Below are 24,658 nucleotides of genomic sequence, written 5' to 3' on the forward strand. Positions count from 1 at the left end.
GTTTGACTTTCTAGTAATTTCCATTGCAAAGCACTATTTCATGGGACAAAGGAATAGAAAGCAAGCCACGCGAGAATCCTGAATTCCGTCTGTTTGCTCACAGTGCCTGACGTGTAGTAGGTACTCATTAAAAACCTGTTCAATGAATGAATAAACGGGGGTAAGAATCTCGAAGAGTGGTAAAGCTTACCAAGTAAAGTTAAGAAAATAAAGGGGAAAATAACCAACACCCAGCTCTTTAAGTAACTCCCAGCACCCACTGCTGCCAATCAGACGATCAGCGCAGGGCCGGGGCCTGACAGGAGTACCCTGCCCAAGGTCACACACCAAATTAATACAAAGCAGGATCCAAAATCCAGGCCCCCTGAATCCTAATACAGCCGTCACCATACCACAAATGCACAAATTAATACACGAGAAGAGGCCAAGGAGGGTATTTATTTAGTTGATATAATGTCAAACTCATGACATTTATAGAGCAAGAGTGCTATGAGTTGCAGCACTTGCGCTGACCCTGGGGAGTTTACGACACTGCGTTGGCCAGACCCTTCTCCTGTGTTTACTGAGAGAAGAAACGAGCCATTGATGCCCCTCCTCCCTTCCCGATAAGCACAGGGGCTCCTCTGCAGGCGTCGGAATTCAGGAACAGGCGCGCCAGCCCGCAGCCCGGGAGGCTAGGCCACAGGGCTGCCTAAGTGCTGGGGACCGTTAACAGGATGGAGGAAGCTGCACTCAGAACTCTTCTTAGAGGGGGAGTGGGCTGTGTTGGAAGAAATGGTTTGATGAAGTCGCTCAACACCCCCACCTCTCACCGAAGAGCAGAGTTAAGTCACAATGGATGCTGCGAAAATACTTCTCAATGGAAGGGCGTGAGGCTTGGGGACTCCGGGATGGTGATCTCAGCAAGCGGCTGGATCTGAGAGGCGATCCGGAGCAAAGCTGAGTGGCTTGTGACCGGAGAGGAGAAATTCAGCACAGCCACCAGGGAGCCTCCTCCCGCCCCCCTTTCACAGCCCGTTCCTCTAAATGGTGCTGATGACATTGTTAAGGAATCTCTTCAAAGGCACACCAGTGTCTGAATGTTTCCAGCGTGCCCTGGGCCAGCCCTGCCATCACAGGGAGTCTGACCAACCAGACCAGTGGTGGATGCTTGAGTGCGGTCCAGTCTTGAAGGAGGGGAAGAATGAACTATGTCCTGAGGTCCTTCATAGCCGAAGATTCTGGGCCAACTGATGGAAAACCCTATCAAAAAATTCTAATAGCTCTCATAAAATATACCAAAAGAAAGGAAGAAAGAAAAACAGAGCCTTATTTTTTGCCCCCAAATTTTGGCCGTAATGTTTGCTAACAGTTAGGTTCGGTTCTATGTAGTTCTTATAATAGAAAGAATCAACTGCCCAGCTCTAGAACAAAAGAACCCGAATTGAAATCAAATAGACTCTAGTGGTGCCACTTAATCAGCCCTGTGACCTTGCACTTGTTATTCAATCCCTCTGAACCTCACTCTTCTCATCTGTATAATTGGAACGACAAGCTTAATTGCTGGAAATTTAAATGAGACGGTGTCCTGAAAAATGTTGTCAGTGCCTGGTACACAAGTACTCAATAAATACTAGTGCACTACTAAATATTAGTGAATGTTACTAAGGAATCATCTGTAAAGCTTTATATGAAACCATTACGGGGGTGATAAGACGAGAGAGAGCTATTTGGACTTGAGAGCAGTGTGTGTGTGTGTAAAATTTATAGTTAATAAATAAATTTATTCACAAGAAAATATTCATTTTTTTTCAAGAAAAAACCCAGAAGGAGTTAGTGAAAACACATTCAAGGATTCTTAACATGATCAAATGTAATAGGGAATATATATCATGTACAAGCCCATATTGAATTTGTAAGCTGAAATCTCACAAAATCCCACTGGGAATCTCCCTGGAGGAATAACAACCTTTAATTAACTATTAAACTCTTCATGGACACCACTGACATCTAAGAAAGTATCAATTCTTTGGAAACACAAAAACATGTGCGTATAATGTCAAAAGACGTGCATAATATATATACGTGCGCACACGTATATATACATACATCACACACACAATATATATAATTACACATCGTGCCGATACATTAAATTTTTGTGAAATTGTTTTAAATGTTACAGTAAATTATGTGTAGCAGTAATTGTGTTCAGACTGCTTAGAAATACGGAAGCAAAAGCAACCGTTGGGAAATCAGTGGACTACTCCAGTTGACTGACACATCTATCATGGAAACAAAAACCGCACAGTAGAAGGAAATGTTTATCTTGATCTTTCAAACTAACCCTGTTCTCCAGTCAGCAGTGCATTTGTTTTAGCAGGTGTTGGAAAATATCCATGGTGAACTGGGAAGGACACAGGACCAGGACTTGGAAAACAGGCCACATGACTTAGTCAAGAAAGTCAAGTGACTTTTCTGCAATCTCAGTTTCCTCATCTGTAAAATGGCTATAAAAATTCCACCCTGCTTATTTCGGGAGGATGAACTGATCCATCCTCATTTCCCACATGAGAACACTGGGGAGTGAAGCAAATGCCTTGAGGTCACATAGCTAATCAGTGACAGAATCGGGACTAGAAATAAATCTTTTGAAGTCTTAGACTTTCTGCAGTAACAAAGCTGCCATTGAAGCAACAGATAGGAGAGTGCTTTACAAATGTAACATAAGGGTTTCGTTCAGTGGAAATCTTATGGAATAACCCCTCTTAAATCACAGTCAAGATGATCACGCAGCAGTTAATCCAGGGACGGCTTTTGAGCTGTACCTGTATGTTCAGCAATAGGCATCCTTCTCTTATGATCAAATGCAATGCTTCATTTCTCAACCAAGACACAATAAGTAAACAATTAACTGAATTAATTCAGACGCTGAGGTGGATTTTCAATGACTTGACTTGCCCAAGCTAGTCCAGTTTTCTACAAAGCCTAAATTAATCAGATAATTGCTAATTCTCCCTTTTGTTTTGTGTTGAAGAACGTGTTTGTTAGAATGAACCTAGTAGCAGAATAATCATTAAAAATTTTTTTAAGTCCCAAATCTGAACTCAATGATCAAGTTGTTAAGCACACTATTTCTTTAGGCATCTTCTCCAGTCATTATTTTAAAACTTTTTCTTCATCCTAATGTGAACATGACTATTGCTTTCATAATTTAAAGAGAACTTTTTCAGCAAACAAATGAAAAAAATCAACCTAAGCTGATAATTCAGCATTTTGTGAACATGCTTTGTCACACTGTCAGTAAAGCAAAAATTTAAACGCCTCTCTTGGCATGACGAAAAACAACAGTTAAATCTTTTAAATGCTTACTGACACATCTTAAAAATATAGTCAGTTTGGTATGGTTTTAAATAATCTCCACTTAACAGTCATCAGTTTTAAAATTAAGCAAACAATGCTAATTATCCTCCTCCTAATATCAGGAGGAAAGTTCAGACAGTAATGTAATTAATTGGCTCTGAAAAATTAATCACACGTGAAATGAGGCTCATTAGGCCCTTCCTGTCTCATCAGAGTTTCAGACTAAAGAATAACTGAGCTCATCATTTATACTTGCTTTGTGGTTCAGCTAGCATTAAATAGACTATTGGAATGACAAATATTTTACCACCCTCAAAAAAAAATTAAGACCAGAATATTAAAATGAACTAATGTGAACATGGTGCTCTTACATTTCCACTGTATTTTCTTGCATCTCAGTGTAAAGACTACTCCGTGTGTGTGTGTGTGTGTGTGTGTGTGTGTGTGTGTGTGTGCGCGCACGTGATCACTGAATTGACAAAACAAGTTAATTTTCAAATTCAGCACAGCAATATATTTTGGTTTTGCTATATTGGGCATAAAGTGAAAGTGTGACTAAAAACTGTATGTGACATCATAACTGCTGATTGATTACTCAGTTTTCATAAACAGTTGGCAGATTTTAACCTACAACAGCTGTCACTACATTTAAAGTACATGTTGATTTGGGAATATCAACCTTGTGAATGTTTCTGTACGTGAGGCTTGTGCTGTTGCCAAAGGTTCCAGAAAATCACTAGAGGATTTTTTTAGCCACACTTAGTAGCACAACTTAACCCTCCCTGTTTGAAAATTCTTCAGTTTTACCCAGAAAAGGCTTTCATCACCCTCGCATGCCTCTCCAGGGATTCCTTTAGGATACACACTGCATAAGGAAATGTATTTCATAGGCTGGCGTCTTGGAGGTGAGAGAATAAATAAAGAAACTTCTGCCGGAGATGCGCGGTACTCTTTTTCTATGAGAAAACAAGGAAAGAGCTGGCAACCAGCAGAGTTCCTCCGCCTGTTTACTAAGTACAGCAACCTGCAAATACTTAGAGCAATTACAGCCTACAGACCTCGGGCTGTGCAGCGGCGGGCGACGGCTAAAGTTAGCTCGCTCCCGTCCTGTCCTGCTGGAACAACTCATTTCCAAGTAAAATGTGCGCGACAGATTGCAAAGCCTTTGTACAAACTCCTAAAACGGCACCGAGGACCGTGTTTCCTCTCCTCCGTGCACACAGTATTCAAGGACAGACATGCTCGCGCTCTCCGGACCAAACCCATCTTTTCTGGGAACACGCAGGGAAAGGGACCTGAAAGCCACAACAAAACGTAAAACGCTGTACCTTCAACGTGCTGAACGCTTTCCAGGGCTCACCCTTTCCGGCAACTGAGCTTCTCCTTGGCAGCACTTCTGTGCCGAATGCTTCTACCTTCCCCAAAAAGTATGTCAGCACAAGCCCAGGCGAAACTTCCAGTCCAGGAAGAGAAAACGAAGCCTGCAGATCAAAGGCGGACGAGCAGGGAGATGAAATGCCCGTAATCTGAGCGGTGATGAGTTGCAGCACATCAAAGGCCGGCCGCGTCTGCGCGCGCGCAGGGCTCCCGGAACGCTCCCTTCGGCAGGTAGCCGCCCGCCCGCCCGCCGGTGCTCGGATGCTCTCGTTTGGCCCGGATCACGTTGTGTTCCGCCCGTCTTCCCGCCGCGGGGAGGCCCGGCGGTGCCCCCGGCCCGGGCTGGGTGGCGGGCCCGCGGCGCTCCGGTCCCCGCGCGGCGCCCTGACTGCGCGCTGGAAGCCGCGCCTGGTGCCAGCGGGCCGCGCCGGGTCCCTTTCATCTCGCGGAGCCGCGGATCCCATGACATCACCGCGCCGGGCCCGGCGGGAGGGCTGCACCGCCCGCGGCGAGCGCGCTCCGCTCCGGGAGGCAGGGCTGCCGGCCTCTAACCGCGCGGCCAGCCCGCGACTCACGCAGCGCAGCTCTGTCGTGCGCTGCCCAGCGGGAAAGCCTGGCCGGTGCTGCGGGGCCATGCCCGCGGGAAAGGCCCCCGGATCCTCCCTGGCCCCGAAGGACAGCGTTTAATGGCCTCTTCCTTGGAGAAATCTCCGTTCTTCCCAAAGGCCGGGCGTCGGGTCACTGCCAGAGGGAGAGGGTGACTTCTTCAAAGGGTGTTTTTGTTTTCGGTGTGACAAGTCCTTAAGGGTTTTAAGGAAGCTGTCTCTTCTTCGAAATTTAAATGATTAGACTCTGCCGGTTGAACAGCGGTGCTTTAATTAAAGTAATCAACGAGCAGATAACCAAGCGTTATCCAGGGTCTGACATCTGTCACCCTCTCACTTAAGCCCCTGGGTGAACACTTAGTCTTAGTCTTGGTCTTAGTTTGGGATTCTGAAAATTAGATAAGTGTCATATATTAACACCTGTTGAGCATTTAAAATTCACAAAAGGAAAGAGTGACGGAGAGGATCGTCTTGCCCTGTGCTCACCCCAAAGTCGTGCTCCTCACGTTTTAGGGCCGTTTCTCCTAAATCCAAAATTTGAACTCTTAACTCACTAAAAACTGCCACATTAGCCTATTTATCCACAGTTTAGGATGAAACTTATTGTACATTATTTAGAACTGTCTTGCTATCCTTCCTTAACAAGAGCAGGTTCAATAAAATAACATTTTATTTTTAGTGTTTATCCAAATAGAAGATAAAAATTTCATCTTCTTTAAGATCTAGGTTACAGTGCATTTCTGAATTCCAGACCACTCTTTTACAGCCTGAAGGAAAATGTTCTGTTTTCTGATGGCAACTTGCCAACTTTTAGAAGGTCAGTTAAAAATATTTTTGCAAAACTTAGAACACAAGAGAATTTAATTTATTTAACATATAACTTCCCTTCCTAATTAATTTCATCTAATTTTATCCTGTGATATTTGACAATGTAGTTTATGGTATGTTTATTTCCAGACGTCTATGATTCTTGAACAAATTATGACAGCAAGATTTTGGGCTTGAACAGTTAATGAGTTCAGTAAATAGTCACTCTCCCCAACCTTTCTTATATAACCTTCCTCCCCCACAAGCCATGTATCAAAGATACCCAGAGCTCAGATAGTACATGATGTATGTCATTTCCCATGACTTCTCAAAAGTACACCAGGAACACTCCTGTGACACCTGGACTCCATGTAACATTTCCTGGGCTCCGCTGAATACGCCAAGAAAATATCTAAAAGGACAAAATATTTCCCAATGGGCATGTGCCCATTTCTTCTCTGAGTTAATCCAGGCTTGCATCCAGCGTGACATCCATCTTCGGTCCAACTGCCCTCAGAAATTGTTTCCTGATACACCGACGTACGAACGCGTGACACCCAGATGCTCTGGAAGGCTCTTTGGATGAGCGGGTAAACCCTAATGTCTTGATGGAGGGCAACACCGACAGAACCCGTGAGGGCCTGAATCAGGGTCCTTACCGTTCCACTGGAACCTGGCAGGTGGTATTTGAGAGCCCGGAAATCAGGGAAGACCACGCACGTGATCCTCAGCTTCCACAAATCTCACCAAGGAAGATCCGTAGTTCAAAATACGCCCAGAGACACGGTATCATCTCCAGGGGGCAGTTTATGCACCAAGGGGCTGAAAATTATTTTGAGTTGGTTGTCTCGTGGCCAAGACCCCCGACGTGGGAGGTGAAAGGGAGTCAGGTCTGGGCCCCGTGTGTCACCAGGAGCAGAGTGTGGCTGAAGGCCGCCTCCCGTGAGGCCGGACCCCTCCCCGCCCCGCTCGTTAGGGCTGCGCGCCAGCCCACGGGGCCCTGCACTGTGGAGGCCGCACCACCGCTGCTTCTGCAGGGCTCCCGGAAGGGGAGCCAGTTCACAGCTCTCCTCGTCCCCCCAGACACGGAGACGAGAGCAGTTAAATCGGACGCTGTGGCGATGAGACACACGGGAGCACATGCTACGTGATGGTCTGTTGAACACCACCAAGGGGCAGTACCTTGTTGCTGACCTAGGGCCACGTCACGTGCAGACGGCATACTTCGCTCTCTTCCCAAGTCCCGCCTCCGCCATCTGGCTGCGTCGTGGGGCTGGGCGGCCGTCTGACCCATAGTGGGGGGCCCAGGCTGCCTTCCGGTGCACTTCACACGGAGGAGACCTCCCTTGTTCAGGTCAAAGAATGGAAGGGGCTTCCTGAGGTCCTGGAGGAGGGGTCTTGTGTCCCCCAGTTGCCACCGAGGGCATTTTTCCTTTCCACACCTGAGACATGCCTCCTTTGTCTCTCTACTCGACAGGCAAATCACATACATTCCGCAATTATGAGATCTAGGCTCAGGGAATAGGTATTATTTTTTTCCATCACTTTTCAGAGTTCTTGGAGCTCCCCAGGAGTCTTTGCTAATGCCACCTCTCCTAAACGTCCTGTTCAGACGATACATCCTGAATGAGATCTGACAAGCACTGCTTTGTATACATCAATGGGGAGGAATCATTTTAGAGTCTGTTTCCTCTACACACTTTGTGTGTGTTTGTGTGTGAAGCGGCTCGGTGTTACGGAAGGAGCAGGGGCACAGGAGTCAGAAAGGCCAGCGTGTCAGCCTCTCTCATCCTCTCTGACTGGATAACAGCTTGGAGAACTGGGGCAGACTGCTCAGCTCTACTCTGTTAGTGTTCTTGACACAACCACCTTAAGTAGCGAGCATCCACCAATCCTGCTCCTGGGTATTTGTCCAATGAAATGAAACCACTATCTTGAAGAGAGGTCTGCACCCCTATGTCCATCGCAGCACTGTTCACAACAGCCAAGACATGGGAGCAACCTAAATGCCCACCCACAGATGAATGGGTAGAGGAGATGTGGTGGGGACTTCCCTGGTGGCGCAGCGGTTAAGAATCTGCCTGCCAACGCAGGGGACATGGGTTCAATCCCTGGTCTGGGAAGATCCCATATGCCGCGGAGCAACTAAGCCCGTGGGCCACAACTGCTGAGCCTGCGCTCTAGAGCCTGAGAGCCACAACTACTGAAGCCCACATGCTCTAGGGGCCACGTGCTGCAACTACTGAGTCCTCATGCCACAACTACTAAAGCCCTCATGCCTAGAGCCTGTGCTCCGCAACAGGAGAAGCCACCGCAATGAGAAGCCTGCACACCACAATGAAGAGTAGAGCCCGCTCGCCACAGCTAGAGAAAGCCCACGCGCAGCAACAAAGACCCAACACAGCCAAAAAGTAATTAAAGAAAAAAAAGATGTGGTGTATATACACAGTGGGCCATCAGCCTTAAAAAGGAAGGAAATCCTGACATTTGCAACAACACAGATGAACCTGGAGAACATATGCTAAGCGAAATAAGCCAAACACAGAAAGACACATATTGCATGATAATATGAGGAATCTTAAAAAACAAAAAACAAAAAAAAAACGATACACTGAACTCATAGCAACAGAGAGTAGAACTGTGGTTGCCAGAGGCTGGAGAGTGGGGGGAAAGAGGAAATAGGGAAAGAAAGAAAGTAGAATGGTGGTTTCCAAGGGGTGGGGAGAGGGCGTCATGGGGAGTTATAGTTTACTGGGTACAGAGTTTGTCTTGCAAGATGGAAAGCCATCTGGAGATGGCTGGTGGTGACGGTTGTGCAACAGTATGAATGTACTTAATGCCCCAAACTGTACACTGAAAAACGGTTAAGGTGGTAAATTTTATGTTGTGTCTTTTATCACAATTTAAAAATTGGGGGAAAAGGCATCGCGCAGAATAAACCCTCCCAGAAAAGCTAAGTTCCTTTTCCTTCTCTGTGAGCATTAAAGAACAGTACTTAATTGGGATGTGAAACTCAGCTCTGAGTTGGGGTCGATAGTCAAAGACCAAGGCAGGCTACCCCATGGCTCCTGGGTCTGATTAATCCAAAGCCTGGGTGAGTCAGGTGTCCTACATTCTCGAGAGTCCTGGGACCACTCTGACATGACCTGGGACCACCCTATACATGACTATAAAAAGAAAATGGTTCAAGCCGTTAGGAGGTGAATTGTATCCCCAAATTCATATGTCTAAATCCTAATTCCCAGTACCTTAGAGTGCGACCTTATTTGAAGACAGGGTCTTTACAGAGGTGACCGAGTTAAAATGAGGTCATTAAGGTGGGCTTGAATCCGATATCACGGGTATTCTTATAAAAGGAGGGAATTTGGACACAGACACACACAGAGGGAAGACGATGTGAAGAGACACAGATGGCAACCAGCCACCCAAAAGCGAAAGAGAGAAGCCTGGGGCAGATTCTCCCTCACAGCCTCAGAAGGGACCAACCCTGCCAACACCTTGCTTTCAGACTCCCGTCTCCAGAATGGTGAGACGCCCAGTTGGTGATGCTTTGTCTGTGCAGCTCAGATCAGTGCAGAGCCCCGTTCCAGCATCTCAGAAGGCTGACAGTCTCCGGACCAGTACACCCTCCAATCTGCTTCCTAAAGATTCCTCTCACCTCCGGCTCTGGCTGGATGCGTCCTCCCTGGTGGCCGGAAGACGCCTTCCTTCTCCTAAAGTTGCAGCCCAGGATACCGCTGAGTGAAGCAGAGTATCATTGACAGTAATTAAAGAGAGGGATTAAGGCACAATTTTTGGCGATTATAAATAAAGGTGCTATGAGCTTTTGTGTACAAGTCTTTGAGTGAGCATATACTCTCCTTTCTCTTAGGTAAATACCTAGAAGTACAATTTCTGGGTTCTACGGTACACGTTTAACTTTTGAAGAAACTGCCAAGTTGTTTTTCAAAGTGATTGTACCATGTTACATCCCTGTCAATAATGTACGTGATTTCCACTTGCCCCACATCCTTGACAACACTCGCTATTGTCAGTCTTTACAATTTTAGCTATTCAAACGGAGTCTAGTGGTGCCTCACGATGGCTTTAATTTGCATTCTGCTGATGCTACTGCTTACATTTTTATACATATAGACTTCATTTAAAAAATACTTTTAGATTTACAGAAAAATACTTTTAGATTTACAGAAAAATACTTTTAGATTTACAGTTAGTACAGAGATATACCCCCTGTGCCCTGTATATAGTTTCTCCTATTTTTAGCATTTTACATGAATGTGATATATTTGTAATAATTAATGAACCAATATTGATACATTATTAACTGAAGTCCTTAGTTTACACTAAAGGTCACTCTTTGTGTTATACAGCTCTTACAGCTTTTAGCAAATGGACAGTGTCATGTTTCACACAGAATAGTTTCACCGCCACTACAGTGTCATACAGAAGAGCTGTGTAGTTCTACAGATTTTGACAAATGCAATGTCGAAATTGATTGATTCCATTGATCCTACAGATTATGTTGGGAACAACTGACATCTTAACAATAATGAATCTTCCTATCCAAAGACATAGAGTATCTCTCCACTTGCTTAGATCTTCTTTGATTTCTTTAACCAGAGTTTTGTAGTTTTCCTCACATGGATCACATATTTTAAAAATTTTCTACCTAAGTGTTTTGGATTTTTGGGGGGTTGTTAATATAAATGATATTGTTTATAATTTCAAGTTTCAAGTGTTCAGTGAAGGCAATTGACTTTTGTGTATGATAACTTGCAACCTTGCCGTTGTCACTTATTAGTTCCAGGAGGTTTTTTGGTCAAATATTTGGGTCAATTCTTTGCGATTGTCTATAATCATGTCACCTGTGAACAAAGAAAATTTAACTTCTTCCTTCCCAACCTGTTGATTCATTGTAAATGTATATTGCAAATTCTAGGGCAACCACGGAAGAACTCATCTAAATCCACTTTCATCTGCTATATTGCTCCATCGGTAGTACAGTTACCTTATAACCAAGCATTCCTGTTCCCCTCTCCCATCCCTTAGCACACTGTTACCATTTTTTTTCAGTTATCTATATGCTATATCACTCAACACATTGTTGCTGCTCTTAGTCTGAACAGTTATCTGTTAGATCTGTTAAGAATTTAAAAAATGAAGATTTTATTTTACCTTCACTTACTTATTCTTCCTTATTAGATCTAAATTTTGGACCTACGTTTCTTTCCTTTTCTCTGAAGAATTTTTTGGTGATTTTTTGCTTTTCCTTTTAACATTTTAAATATTTCACTCCACTCTCTTTTTGCTTGCATCGTTTCTTATGAGAAGTCTGATGTAATTCTTATCCTTGTTTCTTGATAGGTAAAGTGTTTTTGTTCTGTTTTGATTTTTGTTTTTAGGTTTCTGTCAAGATTTTCTCTTTGTCTTTTGTTTTCTGCAGTTTAGATAGGATATGCCAATGCATAGGTTTGTTTGTGTTTAGCCTGGTTGGTAGTTTCTGAGTTTCCTGGATCTGAGGTTTGATGTTTTTCATTAATTTTGGGAAATTCTCAGCCATTGTTATTTAAAATATTTCTTCTGCTCCTTTCTTTCTTTCTTCCCCTACTGACATTCTCATTATTTGTGTGTTGTGCCTTTTGTAATTATCCCATAGATTTTTTTTCTTTTTTTTTTTCCTTTGCATTTAAGCTTGGAAGTTTCTACTGATATTTCTTCAAGTTCATTGATTCCTTCCTTCACTGTGTCCTGTGTACTGATGAGCCTATTGAAGGCAGTCTTCATTTTGGTTACAATGTTTTTGATTTCTAGCATTTCTTTTTTATTCTCTTTTAGAATTTGCATCTCTCTGCTTACTTTGCCTCTGTTCTTGCATGTTGTCTTCTTTTTCCATTGGAGTCCTTAATATATTAATAATGATTAATATATTATTAATGATTATATATCATAATTATATAATCATTAATTAATTACATAACCATTCTGTTATTAATGACTAACATATAATCGCAGTTAGTTTAAATTTCCCATGTAATAATTCTAAAATCTGTGTCATGTCTGAGCCTAGTTCTGAAGATTGCTTTGTCTCGTGAGACTGTGTATTATCTTGCCTTTTAACAGGACTTATAATCTTTTGTTGAAAGCTGGACATGATATACGAGGTAATTAGACTGCTAATGGAATGGTGAGAACATACAGAAAGATACAGTAAGGAATGTCTCCAGAATAATACTACAGAGAGAGAGATTTTGGCTTCATCAGGAAGTACAATATTAGATAAAGAAAAGCCTGCCCTTAAAAGTCTACTTTAAGAAATGCTGAAAACCTAAAGTCAAAATATTTAATGATGCATAATCTATGAAATTGAAAAGCACCTAGCACATAGTTGGGGGTATATAACACACAGAATAATTATAATTGCTGAATAAAATCAGGAAAAGATGAAATTTATCTTTGAAAAGAAGTATAATAGAGCAGTCCTGCAAAATAAAACGTAATCGTAAAGTAAAGTGGCAGAGTAAATGGATAATTATTCACTTTCCACACACTTTTTCCTGCCTTACTGCACTAGCTAGGGCTTCTGTTAGGATGTTGGATTGGAGCAGGGAGGGAAGACAGCCTTGCCTTCACCCTAATATCGAGGAGAATGCACCTGTCTTTCACCACTAAGTACAATGGCAGCTGTTGGGATTTTTGTCTGGGATTTTGTTCTTCATAAAATTGAGGAAAGCCTCCTCTATCCTTAATTTTCTAAGATTTTTCTTTATCCTAAATGGATGGTGACTTTTGTGACAAGCTTTTTTGTGCATCTATTGAGATGATCATATACATTTTCTTCAGTTTGTATATGCGGTAAATTACACTGATTAATTTTTAAATGTAGGGTCAGGTCTGTTTTTCACTCATGGAACTTGGTTGTGCTATCTGAGCTTTTTAATATATTGCTGGATTCCATTTTTTTGCACTTATGTTCATGAAAGATAGTGATCTCTAGTTTTCTTTTCTCGTAATGTTTTTGTTTGGTTTTGGTATAGGGTGCTGCCGGCCTCATAAAATATTGATAGGTTGGGAAGTGTTTCTTCCTCTTCTGTTTTCTATGAAAGTTTGTGTAGAATTGGTATTATTTCTTCCCTAGATATAAAATTATCTTTTAAGAAAGCATACACTATGCAGTTGCTACTTTTAGTTTGTAGAAAATGACAACATTATGGACCTTTCCTAACTTTATTCAAGGTCACAGCCTATAGACTGTATGAGCCTCAGAATTTAGTCTCTATTTATTTTCCAGCTTCACAGATCATTAAAAGCAAGTGAGAGTTGCATACATTGTTGGAAGCAGATATAAGGAATTTTGCAAAAAGAAACTGTTCTAGTCACCTTTTCACCTTCAAATGTCTTAGCTGGAGTCACACTGCTTAGGGGAATGGCTTCTTGTGCCAGGCTGTGGTGGCTAAATTCCAGTATTTCCATATGAAATTCTGAGTGTGAATAAGTCACTTTAAACTTCAGATTCCTTACCTCTAAAATCTGGGATAATTAGAGCACCTGTCCCCTAGGGTTTTCATCAGTGTTGGAACAGCACTGGCGTGGGTTAACAGTAAGTATGGAACGCATCTTAATTCCCAGCGATTTAAAGTATTGCTTTCAAAAAAATTCATTTCTGACTGTAACAGGTGAGAAAGTTGTTTCTCTTTGGAAGAGAAACACACCCTCTATTCTGCATTTTCTAAACATTTCTCATGTTGACGTCAAAAGATACTTTGCATTTTGGCAAGCAACATGTTTTGTAGCATTTGAAAGTGTACAACTTTGATTTTTTTCATTGCTACTGCGATATTTTAGTATTATATTATACCATCAAAAAATGCAACGTGTATTATGACAGTTTTCAGAGGGGATACTTCATCACGTTTGAAGTTAAGGACTCACCACTCTTTAGATGAATGTATAAGATTGTAAATAAGATTCCCTCAAAATAAGAAATGAAGTATATACTGCATGTATAAGCTTCAATGATTTGAAGGGACTTTCACACACAAGGACAGCTAGGCAGTGAGTGAGTCCTCCCCTGTCAGAGGGGCAGAGTGCCCCCAAACAGAGACGGATCCTTGGTCCTTCACCAGCTAAGGGTCTGGTGGAGGGCAGGAGTCACCGCGGAAACGGGGAGGAACAGTGGGAACACCGTCGAGGTGGTCTGTGTGTGCTGGGGGCTGGGGGCAGCATTCTGTGAGTCTGCCATCCTGCTGCGGTGCAGGCTTCCTACAGAGATGGTAGCAAGGCACAGGGCCTCCTGTGCTAAGACTAAGGGTATGGTCTGGAGGGGCTGCACAGGACATGATGGACAGAAAAGACCTCAGCCCGTGAAAGCTGGAGGAAGTCCAACTGGTAAAAAGCCCGAAGTGAAGGACCGCGGGGCCCCGTGCACCTGGGGCACTGCCAGGAGCGAGTCTCTGATGGGAGGCAGGAGAGCGTCCAGCCCTCCTCCAATGCCTTGATGGTCTGACAGCTCACTTGGGGTCTCTGAGAGGTTGGGGACACAATGGAACTCTCAGTTTTCAAGTGCATTCTGCAGAGCTATTAACAGTAGTTCCTGGTTAACCAGCTCCCTTCAGTCTGGTCCTCTGCTAGGTTCACGATCAGCTCCCCCAGTTCACAGGCCAGGAGACCAAGGGTGCAAAAAGATATATCACCCTTCCAAGGTCACACGGCTAAAATCACCCTCAGGAGCGTATGATTCCAAGGCTGTGGTTTTTTTTTTTTAACAAGATCACACTATTTCACTATTTTTTAAATTAATTAAATAGCTTTTCTAAAACACTGCTTTAGTTTTCACAAGTAGGGATCCCTGCCAACTTGAGTGTTAATAGCCTCTGCAAATTAACCTGGGCTTCTTGGGCTACAGAAATCCCCCCACAGGAGGCATATGAGTCCTCCTATTAAAAATGTTAAATTTCAAGGATGGGTTTTTTTTTTTTTTTTCTGATTACAAAAACAGTATACATTTGTTATAGAAAAGTGGATAAGTACAGAAAAACAAAGTAAAAAACATTACCCATATCACCCCTAATCCTCATGTACTCTTCTTTATAAAAAATTATATGGATTCAAATGATTAAAGCAAGAAGCTTTCCATTGCTGGCAAATCCTGAATGGAGAAGGCAGCTAGCAAGCTGGTTTCTGACAAGTGTGTTCTTCCTCTCATGTTTGTTTAACCTTTTGGTCTGTACCTTAAGTGCTACTTCAGTGTGATATTTAATACAGGAAGTGCGTTGCTGCTGCTTTATCTCATCAGCACATCTACGTGCAAAGCTTTAGGAAGCAAATGTCTCTGACAATCGCTCCCTTTATGGGGAACCTCTCTGACACTGGGGTAGAGATTGCAAAATAAGACACTGTCCTCAAATGAGCTTACTAAAAAAAAGGTCTCTTGTATTGGAATTCTAATAGAAATTGCACCATTTCCTCTCTAAAGGTCTGGCGTGAAAAGAGAAATGTGACTTAGAGATCAGAACAGCAGTACAGGAATCTGTAATAAAAATTCAAAGGACATTGAAATGTGTAGAGTGAAAAGGAATTCCTTCCTTCCTTCCTTCCTTCCTTCCTTCCATTCTAATCCTATTACACAGGCCAACTCTGCCAGCCCTGTGATGGGAGCCCTTCCAGATGTGCACCTATACAGGTTCACACACTGAACACATGCCCACCACCCCATGCACACACGCTCACACATTTATTTTCTTTTTAAACGAAAAGGTGGTTATGTTATACGCTGCTCTATTGTTTTAAAACAACTTTTGTACACTAAATATATCAGGATGCTAGTGTATTTCCTTATTAGTGGATATTAAGTTATTCCCAGTTATTTTGTTATTGTAAAAGGTACCATCTTTGCCAGAAAATGCTAACATTTCTTTAGAAAAGACTCCTGGAACACTGCGAGGTCAAATGGCGTGCGTCCCACGTTTTGTGGTATTGCTGCATTACTCTCCAAAAACGTCGCACCGTTTAGCATTATTGCCAGCAGCACGTAGAAATGCCCTCCTTACTCCAACCTTCACCTTTGCGTCACATCGAAATGTATCAGTATTTTCCACATTTTCGCCAATTAGATAGGTGAAAAGTATTATCTCATTGCTTTAATTTGCAATCCATATTAATTACAAGTGAAGTTAGGCAATTTCACATATTTATTGGTCATTTGTATGGCCACCGCTGTGATTTCCTGTCTTTTTCTCTTATTTAGTGTTCCCATTGATTTGAAATGATAATTTTGGTACTATAAACAATAACTTATCTGTTATATATGTTGCAAATATCGTCTCCAAATCTGCTGCTGCATTTTAAGCTTTTCCATGTTTGTACATGCATTTAACACAATCAATCAATCATCAATCAATCGTTACTCTTAGCTCGAGGCACACTATTGTCTGCCTACGCCCTCCTGATGCATTTTACTCTACTCTATTCTGTCCTGTTGTATTGTACTTCACCTCGTTTTACGTTGCTTGTTTCTCCTTCTATCCTCATTTCTAACTTCATTTCCTATTCCCTCCCTCCAGGGTCCACCGTTGCGCATTAATGCACAATTTCACATTTAATTTTGCCCCTGACTTCGGGATTTTGTGTTATGATTGGGAAGCCTCACGTCTCTGAACTAGTCTCCTGGTTTTTCACAGCCTCCAGAGTACTTCGTTTACATGCTAAAGCAGGGGTCCCCAATCCCTGGGCCCTGGACAGGTCAGCGCCTATTAGGACCCAGGCCACACAGCAGGAGGTGAGCTGCGGGCTTCCTCGGCTGCTCCCATTACCATCTGGGCCATCCCCTTACCCCCCCCCACCCCCCGTGGAAAAATTGTCTTCCCAGAAACCGGTCCCTGGTGCCAACAAGGTGGGGGACCACTGCACTAAAGGGTTTTCAGCATTCGTATGTCTGATGTGATTTACAATAAGCACTATGTACTCAGTCTGCAGTACTTACTGTCTCTGCGGGACTCTCTATCTCCACAGCACTTGCTGGCTGTATCGTCGCTCCCACCACATGGGGTTATAAATTGGTCCCTGTTTCCACGTTGCACATCAGACTCTGAGCTCCTGGAAGGCAGGAACCCCGCGTCACCCATCTTCGCCAACCCCGAGACCAGCTCAGAGCCCAGAACCAAACAGACAGTCAGCGGAGGGTGAGTTCAGGGGATGAAATGCACCATTCATCACCGTGAGATACAGCTCGCCCACCACACTCATCTTGTCGCCAGTGAATTTCTCAGGTAGAAAGAAATAAGCATAGTCCCAACCTTCCACACTTCCTTTGGTAAGACTGTCGCAGGCTATGGGGAGAATGTTACAGGGTTCTTGGCAGCTCAGAGTCTTCCTACATCGGACTTGAGTGCACCCGACGGGAAGCTCCATCTACATACGGAAGGTGTGCTGAGCAGGGCTGCTCCTCTGTGTCTGGGGGAAACCAGACAGTGATGGGCCGACCCTCAGGGGAGGCTTGTCCAATGTCATTGCCTATCAGGATGAGAGCCGTCCTGCCGATGAAACTAACGTGCAGCTTTGACTAGATCTCAGCAATAATAAAAGTAGGAGAATGTGGAAATCTGAAAAAGAAACATTTCCTAAAATTTGCTAATCATAGCTTTAAGGAAAACGAAGCTGAGACTGTCACAGAGTCAGAGAGCCCTGCACTATGGAAAGAAAAGCGTGTTGCCATAGACTGGGAACCAGGCCCCATGGGGGTGAGACCTGGTTTTTTTCTCTGCTCAGGCATCAGGCTGGTGCATTTTGGAGAAGTCACCCAGCCTCTCTGATGAGAGCAGTTCCCTTAAGCTTGCTTCTGGTTCTTCAACCCTGTGATTCTAAACTATGCATCCCTTGATTCACAAAGATGCTACCTACGGAGCACACACAGCAGCGGCCACGATTCAAAGGCTTCCTGTTTGTATGTGTCTGTGTGACTTGGCTACATGAGTCATATTCTGCCAAAAAGCAGGTGCAGTGTCATTGATGGGACCTCTAAGGATACGAAAGAACTTGGGCAACAGGTAGGAGAAGGTGGGTGAATAAGCATTGAATGATAGATAATAAGGTACGAAAGGCAACGATTCACAAACAAGGAAAGTTCTTCGTGGTTAGTTTCTGCTACGGGCGTAGCGCACCTAAGGCTTGACATTTCGCAAAAACTTCAGTTGTTATTCGTAGGAAAGATTTCCTGATATTCTGGGTCCTTTGATCTTTCTTTAGCTTTACCTTTACTGTTTCACATGATGTCACCTCCAAGGAAGCAAAATAAGGACTTGCCTTCTCGGGTGTTAACACCTTTTAAATATTTGTAGAACTCTTATCGCACACCCAGGCAGCATCCCCTCCCTCTCCTCCACTGCCCGGCCAGTCTGTGCTCTGCCAGGCCTTTTGATCTCAATGCACAAGCCACTCCTTTGATCATTTTGGTGCCTTGCTCTGGACCCTCTCATCTATATCAGCTTACTCCTGTTAACAAATGCCACTCTGCGCAGGCCAACCACAGTCTCCGGGGAAGCAGACTACGGAGAAAATATTCCTTTGCTGTTCCGTGATGTAAATCCCTGGAGCACTTGACCTAACTCAAGACTTTCCTTTTCATTAGAACTGAAGTTATTTCAGGCACACAGGTAAATAAGCCAGCCTTTCAAGTTCCTAACAACAATGAAAAGTGGGATGGCTTACCCGGGAGGAAGGGTAACAGAAAGGACGTTTCATGTTCGTCTACTGACGGGTTATTTCTACCTTCTTCTGATTTGCTTCCTTTTGGAGCCAGTCAAGCATTTTAACTGAAATAGATATGCTTTAAAACAGGAATACTACGGGAGAGGATAGTGGACCTAAATTCCCACTAAGGTGTAACTATTTACGTATTCAGTTGAAGTAGATAAACTTTCAAACATGAACGCTATTGGGAGACCCAAATTCTCACTGACAGACAGACAGACAGACAGACAGACAGACACACACACACACACACACACACACACACACACGTCTTAGTGAGACATATATATGCATGTTTCCTAGAGTATACTAGGAGATGTACATATATATATGTCTATGTATATTATGTATATTTCCTAGAATAAGTTTTTAATTCGGACCCCTAGAGTTTGAAGAGGAACTGCAGAGAGGAAAGAGCGGCTGGGAGAAGGTTGCAACAAGAAGATTAAGAAAAGCAAAGATACCTGTTGTTAGCATATTTCATAATTTGGCTTTGGGCCAGGCCTGCCCTTTGGGCTCCTTCAGGGGCTGACCAATGCCTTTTAGGAGTCGGTAGTAATTCTCAGCATCTCACACGGGGCATGACACAGCAGGTGGCCAACAAACAGTGGCTGAATGAATAAATGAATGACTTCTGTTAGGGATGACCTGTTTCTCAAATTTGCTCCCCTTTGGTTCTGTCACTCTGTCGATGCGTGGATTAGCTTGTACTCTCTTTTCTACGCTATGCCCTGTGTTATGTACTATGTTATCTAGGTTTTTTCCTCTATAAATTCTTTAGTATTATTCTCCAAATCTATTTCTTACTGACGTTTCTCAGCTTCACACAAAAGTCTCACTAGCCTACCCAGTCCTGTTTTCCATTGTCCAAAAAAAGACGGCTTGAGTGTCATTCACAATGGTGCTTGCTTAATCTAATGTGAATTAAGAGGAAGATTAGTAAGATAACATTGAATACTATCTTCTTTAAGACCAAATTTCCTATTTCTGGAATTCAGATCTTTGCCTTGTTAACAGTAACACAGCCTAGCGTCTTAATGACCATGAAGTGTGCAAGGGAAAGGGAGGAATTTTTACCTAGACAATAGGGCTTTGTAGATTACACCCAGCCCTTCTGAGTTACCTTAAGAAGTAAAACAGAAACCTCCTGTTAGAGGCCAGAGATCCAGGATTCCTCATGACAGCTTTCCCACGCAGACACAGCACTTAAAGCAGCTCTTGAAGTTCGTAAGCGAGACGCAGGGAGATCCTCAAAGGAACTTTCCTGCTGGAAGCTACAAGCGGACAGACGGCTCTGGTGGTATCTATCAGTACTACAGGAATTTTAAAAGACATACTTTGAAAAGCTGTGAAACAAGAGCGCTATTTTTCTCTCCTGGCCCATTTATTCTGTGATGCTATACGCTGTACCTGGGGAAGGGAATATTTTTCCAACAGGAATTGGGCCTTGTTTTAAAGTGGTAAGAATCTTTCCTGGCATATATATAAAATGTTTAGGAAAAAGACTTTTGTCTTGGCTTCCAAGGTGACCAGAAGTTAGTTAAAAAATATTTATTAATGCTTTTTAATATGAGCCAAATGCTATGTCAGACTCAGAGGGTATAAAACAGCCCTGATTGAAAGAAGCTTATATGTGGCCACAGAGACAGCTGTGTGTTAGGTCATCGTGAGCAAAACAGAGGTGGTGGAGAGCATGTACACGAAGGCTCAGTCTGGGAGAAGTCAGGGTTCAGATTTTTTTCCGGCTGCACCCTGTGGCATGTGGGATGGAACCCAAGCACCCCGCAGTGGAAGCGAGGAGTCCTAACCACTGCACCACCAGGGATGTCCCGGGCTCAGCTTTCAAACTGAGATGCAGAAGGCTAGCAGTGTCCTGCTCAGGGGATGCCACAGGAGACGGTGGATACTGCTTTCATCTTACAGGACGTTTTCCCTGCTTCCATGAAGTGCGACTCTAACCTCTGTCTCATTTTCTCATTACTGGCACAGGCAGGAATCCGATTGTGGACCTGGCTGGACATGAAGCCCCTTCAGGTCACCCTCCCTGCTCTCGGATCACTTCCTGCCCCCTCGTGAGGGCAGCCCCTCAGCGCGCTCATCAAACTAGGGAAGTGCTCCGTGCTCGCATCACCCTTCCTGAAGCTGAGTGAGCAGCGGACACGCAGTCCCGAGGAGGAGTGGAACGACCTCTGTAGTGGCTGTGAGTGTGTGGCCGCCCCGCCACGACGCAGCTCTCACGCCAGCATCCATTCCCGGGGACTTTTCAGAAGATGGAGTGAACGCGGCCTGCTCTGCGCAGCTCAAGCTTCTGCCCCAACGGCACCTGCCACCTGCCTGCCCTTCCTTCAGGGCGCACAGGGCTGGGGGGCTGGGCTCCAGGCCTTCCCCCCAGCGCCCGTCCAGGCCTGCGGGGCACCAGGTCCCAGGGAGGAAGACCTGTGTCTGCCCCCAGGGGAGGCTCGTAGGGGAGAGGGCAGAGGGGAAGAAGGGAAGGGCCGTGGAGGGTAGGCAGGGCTTACCCTCCATGCTGATTCTGGAGGTAGAGACAAGCTATACAATATACAGCAAAGGAAGGAAGAAAGAGAAAAAGGAAGGGATACAAGAGGAAAGACGATAGAAGGAGGAGAATGACGGAAGGAGGAAAGAAAGGAAGGAAGGAAGGAAGAAAGGAGGAAGGGAGGGAGGGAGGAAGGGAGGGAGGATTCTTCCAAACTGTACTAACTGGGAGGAAAAGGGAAAGGGCCTTCTCTCTTTTTGTTTTTTTAATTAAAATTTTTAAATTAAAAAATATTTTAAATAACCAAAAACATGCAGGTGGATCTCATCAAGATTCTAAGTTTCTAGTTACCAAAAAACATCATTAAGAACATGAAAAGGAAGCCAGACTAGGGAAGGATAGTCACGATACAGGGGCCTCCAGAACCGAGGAAGAATTCTTATGAATGATAAGAACAGCAGACAACCTAATTGTTGGAGGGGCATTTCACAGAAGAGGGCTCCCGAGGCTAACAGGAAAAGGAAGGTGCCTGAGGTTCTCGCCCGGAGGGAGGAAAACGCACGTTAGACCTTAAACAAGAGGCAGCTGCGCGCCCCCCGCACGGCTGCCGCTTGGGAAGATGGCCAGCCGCAGGCGTTCCTGAGGCCCGGGGCCGCGGAAACCCAGCGCTGCTGCTGGCGGGGATGGTGCCACCACTGCAGAAAACCACTTGGCAGCTTTTACCAAATCCAAGCATATCCCTAACCGAAGCCTCAGAAATTCCAGTTCCAGGATCTATGCGAGAGAAATGAAAGCATACGTCCACAAACAAGCATGTCCCAGAAACGTATAGAGGCTTTATACATAAAGGCCAGAAACAAGGGGGCAAAAGTCAAATGCCCACCGTGGGAGCCTACGCAGGTCTATTCACGCGACAGAATACTTGACGACATTTTTTTTTAAAAAGTGATCTACTGCTACGTGCAACCACGCAGATAAACCTCAATAAAGTTAAACAGACTAAAAGTGAAATTGACTACATGAACCCAGCATATGAAATGGGTTCATACGTGGTATGAACCTATACATATGCATATCAAGAACAGGCAGATTTAAGGAATTAGCGAGGCCAGGACAGTGGCTGTCTGGGGCAGGACCAGTGTAAACCTGAAGGAGCACCAGCAGACCCCACAGGGCGTCGTGAATGTGGACTCAGCTGGCGGTCAGCGGGCGTATACACGTGTAAAACTTGGCCAGCTCTACACGCGAGACGATTGCTTTTTATATAGATATCACTCACCACATCAAAGTAAGAGGATGAAAAATAATGTGACAGACAACAGTATGCGCTACTTAGATTTGTTTCATGCCAGCATTTGCCATATTTACTTCTATTTTTTGGTTGTTGATTAAAATATAAAACAGTACAAAATATATCGGGAGCCGCCCCCCACATCCCACCCACATGTCTCGGTCCCCAGAGGCAGTCACCGTCCTGAAAGAGGTCAGCCTCCTGACCGCGCTGCCTTTATATTCTATCCTGAGCCGACGCTGCACCGGGCGATGTTCTAGTTCCTGGGGATTCAGCAGTAAATAAAACAGACAAACATTCCCGCCTTCCTGGAGCTGACATGGAAACAGTGCAGGGACAGAAAAATGAGCAAATACGAAGTACAATATATATGGTGTGTTAGGTGAGAAGACGTGTTTCTCTTTGAAAGTTTACTTATATGGATTTAGACTCCACAAATTCTTTTGCAGGTCTTTTCTTGGAGATGCATCGATGTTGGCGCATGTAGATTGTTTCATGTGCTGTATGACACAACACAGCGTGAACGTCCTAGAATTCACTTATTCGTATATATAACAAGTATTAATTGAGCGCCTACTAAGAGCTGGGCCTGGATCTAGGCACTGAGAATCATCTCTGCCACGTGGAGCTTAACGTCTAACGCTTGTTCACTGCCTGGTGCTGAGTGTTTCGGTTGCTTCCATCTTTTCACTGTTACGAGATGCAGCAGTGGACTTCCACGAAGCGTCTCTATCTACGACGCTAAGGGCACACATGGGACAGCTCCACAAGGAGATCTAAACGCAGAATCTAGGGATTTGCCAGCTGCTGCCAACTTGCTTCCCAGCTGTCCCGGTTGCCAGTGCTCCTCGACCAATGCTTGGCTTTACACGTTGGCCAGCTGCTAAGTATGAAATACTGTTTCATTATCTTTAGCTTCATCTCCCTGATTACAAGTGAGGTTGAATGTATTTTCAAATGTTTATTAGCCATTTATATTTCTTCTTCTTCGAACTACCCATTCATGTACTTTCCCAGTTTCTGTCATGGTTTGTGTTTTACTTATTGTTTTGCTGAATGTCACATGTAAATTCTGACACTAAACTGTGGCCGATTGTATGTGTATCAATTACCTTTTATCTTTGCCTAAGTTTTTTTTTACTGAAGTTAAAGAATTAATAAAAATACTTATGTTATATTTATTTATAATATAAAATATTATAAATATTTATATTATGGTAATATTCATTTACAATATATTATAAAATCTATTTTATAATATATTATAAATCTTTTTGATGAATTGATAAGGTGTTTGCTTTTGTCTTGTTTAAGAACTATTTCCATATTCCAATGTTATAAAGATATTCTCTAGTGCTTTCTTCTAGTTTTCAGTCTTTTACTTTTTACACTTAGATTTTTAAATGCATTTGGAATTTATTTTTGTGCATGGAATAAAATAGATGTGCTCTCCCCCAGGGGACTGCCAGTTATCCCAGAATATGCAATACAACCATTTGCACACAATAAGGTTGTATCAGAGATGTTGTTGGTAAAAGATGAGGTATTCAGCTTTTTAGTATTCTATTAAAGTAGTTCAGACTTTTAAATCAAAGATTGTTAGGACCTTAAGATTAAAACAAAAAGCCAAATTCCTTCCAGGTAGTAGAAGGAGCGGAGTTGGTTGAATACTTCATCCTTTCCTCACTGATTCATATCAAATGTTAAAAAAAAAAAACTTTTCCTTGGTTTTCATTTTATTCCATAAGCCTATTTAATCTTAGATCTGGGTATAATACCTTTCAAGTTAAAGAAGGTCTCTTCCATTTTTTGTTTGCTAAATTTTTACAAAATCATAAATTTGTTAGAAATCATATGTCAAAGCTATGATGCATCTTCTAACATGGTCATAAAATTCCCTCCTTTTATCTGCTGATGAGACGAATCACCTTACTAGATTTTTCTTAAGTTAACTTTCTTGGGAATAAACCAAGTAGGTCAATTACAATCTGATCT

General features: G+C 43.5%; 1 protein-coding gene across 7 annotated transcripts in view; it reads right to left on the reverse strand.

Moving 5' to 3' along the window:
• TNFRSF19 (TNF receptor superfamily member 19) overlaps positions 1-24,658 on the reverse strand; it is a 113,555-nt gene that overhangs the window by 81,407 nt on the left and 7,490 nt on the right. For 5 of the 7 annotated variants that reach the window (XM_057707435.1, XM_057707437.1, XM_057707434.1 and 2 more), the window contains exon 1: positions 4,671-4,965. The exons of the other annotated variants lie outside the window; for them this stretch is intronic. The gene's annotated coding sequence lies outside the window, so the exon portion shown is untranslated. Of the gene's footprint in view, positions 1-4,670; positions 4,966-24,658 lie in introns of those variants that run through there. 7 annotated transcript variants of the gene reach the window in all.

Source organism: Hippopotamus amphibius, chromosome 14, assembly GCF_030028045.1.
Source record: "Hippopotamus amphibius kiboko isolate mHipAmp2 chromosome 14, mHipAmp2.hap2, whole genome shotgun sequence".
In the NCBI taxonomy this organism is placed as follows: Eukaryota; Metazoa; Chordata; class Mammalia; order Artiodactyla; family Hippopotamidae; genus Hippopotamus; species Hippopotamus amphibius.